Source organism: Solanum pennellii, chromosome 10 (assembly GCF_001406875.1).
Source record: "Solanum pennellii chromosome 10, SPENNV200".
Lineage (NCBI taxonomy): Eukaryota > Viridiplantae > Streptophyta > Magnoliopsida > Solanales > Solanaceae > Solanum > Solanum pennellii.
The window spans coordinates 2,619,850-2,625,526 of NC_028646.1; positions in this window are offsets into that span (position 1 = coordinate 2,619,850).

Here is a 5,677-nt window from a genome sequence, read left to right on the forward strand (position 1 = left end):
GGGGGGCTGGGGGGGTTTGGGGGGCCTAACTTTGATTTTTGTTTCTGATAGGCGTTACATACGTGATTTATGGGTATAGTATAAGATAAAAAAGATCAAAATTCAACGTATAAAATATTATTCTATCTGTTCTCGATTTATGTGACATATTTTTTTCTAATGTTATTTTGGAAAAAAAATCAGCATTATTCAATAATAATATATTCAGTGAAATCTCCATTAGTAAGGTTTGAAGAAGATGAAATGTACACAAATCTTATCATAACCTCAAAATATCGTAACTTTAAAAGTATGGATCGAGTTTCAAATATATTGTACATGTATGATATATAGTTTGTGTGATATTCACCTCGATTTGTGAAAATACTTATCATGTTCAAAAATTTTATTTATTTTGAACTAAGAAAAAAATGCTTGAAATTCACTTATTTTGGATGGAAATAAGTATTGAGCAATAACAATAAAATTTGAAACCAACTAAAATATCAAAGATATATTTATTTTTTCTTAAATATCAAAGATATTATGATTGAATTTAGAATTTAAATTCATAAATTTGAAATGGGTGGAGATGTAAGAAAGCATACCTAACATGTTATAAATCCAACAAAAACTCTCAAAACATTTCTTTACATGCTATTTATATAGTTTGACCTTCAACGTAAAGATTAAGGGATAATACACAAACATCCTTCAATTTATATCGGAAATTTTAAAAATACGTTTATACTATATTAAGGTCTTATTACCTTTTAAACTTATTTTATTAATAATTTTCTATCCCTTTTCGGTCTACGTGGCATTATCTTGTGGATCCAACGTTGGTTGACTTTTTTTTAAACTAGTGTCACGTAGATCGAAAAGGGATAGAAAATTACTTATAAAATAAGTCCAGTTGGTAATAGAGTCTTAGTATAGTATAAGTGTGTCTCTGGAATTTCGGGCATTGGTTTAGGGAGTACTTGTGCATTTTCCCAAAAGATTAACAATCGATAAACTTCTTTGGAACTTTATAAAATTTTATACTTTCAAAAGAAGTTACATTTTAATGACAAAATGAAATATATTTTTAATTAATTCTTCATTTTGTAAATTGACAAATATTTTTTAATAATATAAATAAATAATATGAGATGGAGGAAATATATAGTAGTATTAATTTCTTTATTTTATTTGTTTGTTTTTAAATCATGTGCATTTCAAAGGTTTTTGATACTTTTGTTTGGTTATAGCTTTTAATGAGATTGTAATGGAATGATAAATATTATTATATAATTTATTAAAAAATTTAAGTTTGATCCTCGAATCATTTTTTTAGTAGAAATTATTTATATTTTTTTTCAAAAATGAAATTTTTCTATGTGAATCTAAATTAATCTGAATTTTCGAAAGACAAAAAAAAATTGACTTTTTCTATTTTTGTTTTTGGCAAAAATAATTTATCGTCATTGGTACTTGAAGTCTTGCTTCAATCATGGCCTATTGTAGGCGTTTTTCCTTTCTAGTCATTGAAGCAAATATCTTTCCACTAAATAAAATTGTACTTTTTTTATGGTTTCATATTCTATTTAGAAAAGGTAAGAATTTAATTTTTTTTTAAAAAAATGGTGAAGGTGGGGGGTTGGTGTGGGGGTGAAAATAGAAAGAAAATAAAAATTAATCGAAAAATATACATGTGTTAAAGCGTTGTATATATTTATATTTTGTTTGGATCATTGTTATCTATGGTTTCATAATGTATTGTATTGTACTATATTATATGGTAGATATAATATTTGGCTAGACTGTATTGTTTGTTGTTGTTTAATAACATTTTAATTGTTTGATTTGATCGTATCGTATTGCATCGTAATTTATAAATTTACTAAAATATCCTAATTATTCTAAGGTAGGAGGCTGGACTAGATTCAAATAATTAAGATGAAGGGTAAAATAGTATTTTTGAAATATTATGTAAATATATAATTGAAAAAAGAAATTAAGAAACAATGAGAACACACCAAATTGGTTATTCCATAAAATAGGGGTTTTCATTGTTACGTAACAACGAAATATAACAATATAATACAATACATTTTAAATAACAATTAAAACAAATATTGTAGGTATAATAACAATACAATATAATACAATGGATAACAAAGATCCAAACATAGTGTTAAAGTTATTCAGAATAATAATATTTTTGAAATAACTTAGACAGATAATATGTCTCATTCACAAAATATGTGAGCATATACTAATTGCCATTCGAAATAACTTTGAGGAGTTATTATGTCTTTTTTTCATACTATTAGCTCAGTACCTATGTTTTAAATCCTTAAAAATAATCAGCAATTTAAATAATTATTTGTGATAATAAATCCAATATTGAAAACTATAGTCCACCTATATCCATTGTTCAAATGGATTAATCATATTTAAATTTCTAATCATAATAGTTGATTTTGTTTTATTCCAACTCAAAGTATCAAATAAATTCATAATTATTGATTAAAAATCATAAAAAAAATCCAGCTTTTGTGGGTCAGATTTTCTTACCACTTTTAAATGGGATATAATATAATTAAGGAGTAATAGTATTATTAGTCATTCAATTAATAATATAATATCTAATTAAGCATATTAAACCTTCTACTGATCATGATCGAGGGAATTTAATTTAATCCCTTTGTGTGAGAATATTTGTAAGTTTATCATGATTATTTATCATTTCACCACTTAATTACTTTGATAATAATATAATTCTATAAAAAAAAAAAATTTTGATGTAACGATACGTTAGGTCGTTTTGAGAACTAGGACTATTTCGATTTCTTTCAAAATAAAATTTAAAAGGTATTTTAAACTATTCGGTACGTAAGAGTATATAGTTGTTGAAAATTTTATTGAATAATTAATATAGTTAATAGTTAGTGGGTCATATCCATAATTCCATTATTATCTTTTATTATTATTATATCATGGGTTAGATATGAAGTTTTGAGAGAATTAAAGTAAATTAAAGTGGAGTAGTAGTAGATATATTGAGATGGATAACTAATTACTAGGTGTATGTTATATGATTTAACATTGAATTTTAGGGTATTTGGAGAAATTAAGGTTCAATTCTTGGCTTGAAAATTAGCGAATATGGTAATTTTGGCATATAAACTATATCAAGATTTGGAACTTGATTAGAGATATGAGTGAGTTTTAAGGTCTATAATGGACATACAATAATTTGAATGTCTACAAACTCGCTTACTTACGAATGTTGTATCATTGGTAGATTGAGAATGTTTCGAAATTTTGCGAAAGGGGAAGGAACCATCTTGAGGATTCGTGACATGAGTTCAGCATTTAAGGTATGTTAAGACTTTTTAGACTTATTGAAGGACGTTTTCCTAATTAAAGATTAAAAATGAAATAGACAAAGGGGTAAGGGCGAAAGATGGGGGTCTCGTATCTATGGTGTGACAGGCATTGGTACGAGTACCGGAGATATAAAGGAAAAGTTTATTACTATAAAATGCAGGTTGGAACCCGAGAATGCCAAAGAATATGGGCATTAACTGATTTATTCTTGACTTGAATTCTTTGTGTGATGTGTTTTTCTTTATTGCACCCGTATAGTTGTGATAACTGAGGTGGTTATGTATTATTATGATATTAATTGATTGAGGTGCATCATCATCCCCTTTTTTGAAATAATATTGTGTACATGCATTGACATGAGATTGAGTATAAGTTGGGCACGTGGAGATCGTCCGTGCTGGGGATGGTGAGATGTTAAGATTGTAATTTGGGCACGTTGGGATCGTCCGTGCGGAAATTGTTTGATTTTATGATAGTGCGTTGAGATCGTCCGCACAGACACGTGGAGATCGTCCGTGTCGGTATATGGACCTCGCGAGTCCCCCATGGGTCATGAACTCTCGATGTATTTCCAAGGAGTATCATGTATATACGGTTAAGATAGTACTTGGAATCTGACGCATATCATTTCATGGTGTCACATTGCATTGCATCTCATTAAATCCTTCTTTTTTTTTTTGTTGATTATGAATTTTATTGGTGGTTGAAACGTACGTGATATTTGATTTCCTCTATTTGATGGAACTTGACTGGTAAATATAATATATACTTGTATACATAAAGAACTAATTTTCTTGCATAAACTCCTGTCACTACTTCTTCGTTGTCGGTCAATGAGATATATTGGGCACACGTGATTTCATACTCATACTACACTTGCTGCACTCTTTTGTGGTGCAGATTGAATTCCAATTTTGGACACGTTCTTGGAGCTTTGAGTATGATTTTGGATTGTCTTGGAGTTGCGGTGTGTTGCTTGGGATATTCTGCGACACGCACCTTCAATCTACCTCTATTTATTAGGTTATTTTGATATTCTGATAGGATATTTCTTATGTTTAGTTTTTCATATTAGTTTGGGCTTGTATCCTATTGTAGAAGCTCTTGTACTTATGACACTAAATCTTGAGGCGATATTTCTATTTTCCGCATTCATTTTTGAATACTTAGCATATTAGATATTAGTTTGATACTTACCTTTTCACGTTTAAGTTGGATTGGTGAAATTTGTTGGATTGACTTACCTATCGACGATTCGTAATTTTGAATCGTGACATTGGAATCAAATCAAAAATAATATTATCCTTATAATAAACAAAATATTTTTTAAATAGAAATATACTTGCCAAACTAGGTATGATGCTTCTCCTATACTTGCTATAAAAAGTATCATCATTTCTAACAATAATTTTATCATCATGAAAATCTTACAGTTGCAACAAAAACATACTTTATTGTTAAATTAAATAGGTTGTATATGTTGCTGCAGAAAATTATGGTTGTAGGCTCAAAATGAATAAATTACAATAAAAGTGGCAATTTTATCTTAAATTCCTAGAGTAATTTTATTTTGAGAAAATATTTCTGAGTGAAATTGATTATTTAATTTACTCGTATCTTGATCAATTTTAAGAGATATTTGATTAATTTTAAGAGATATTTCTTATTCTTTTATCAATGATCATATTTGATAATATTGTCCGTCAATGCTAGAACAGATAAAAAAGTAATCGCCTTGCATTTTGTCTTTGTTAAAATTCGAATATGAAACCTCATAATATTCAACTTATGTCACTGATTTAGGAGTGGCTCGACAGTATTAAAAAAAAGACTGTGTAGGCTTCCAAATTTAAGGGGCCACATTTTTAATAATAATAGGTTATAAGTTATTATTTTCAAACAAATATTGAATACTATTTGTAGAAAAAGTAAACTTTTCATAAGAAATGAAGGAATTATTGAAGAAATTTGACATATTTGAAGTACTATATCTCATGAAAAATAATTTAAAATAGGAATGATTATATTATCAATTGAAAATTAGAAGAAATCAATTATATAAAGTTATTGACGATTCAAGTTTAGATCCCATTTAATTTTTGTTTTAGACCACTAATATGTTTGAGCCACTCCTGTACTGATTATGTCACACCTTAAATGCTAGATTATATATATATATATATATATCTTTTTTGACCAAAAGAAAAAAAGTCTAAAGCCAATGGCCACCGACAGCAAACTTCTCGTAATTATTGGTTGTTTGATAAATAAATAAATAAGATAGCGGTCCAGGTCAAAAATTAAAAAAAAAAATGTAATG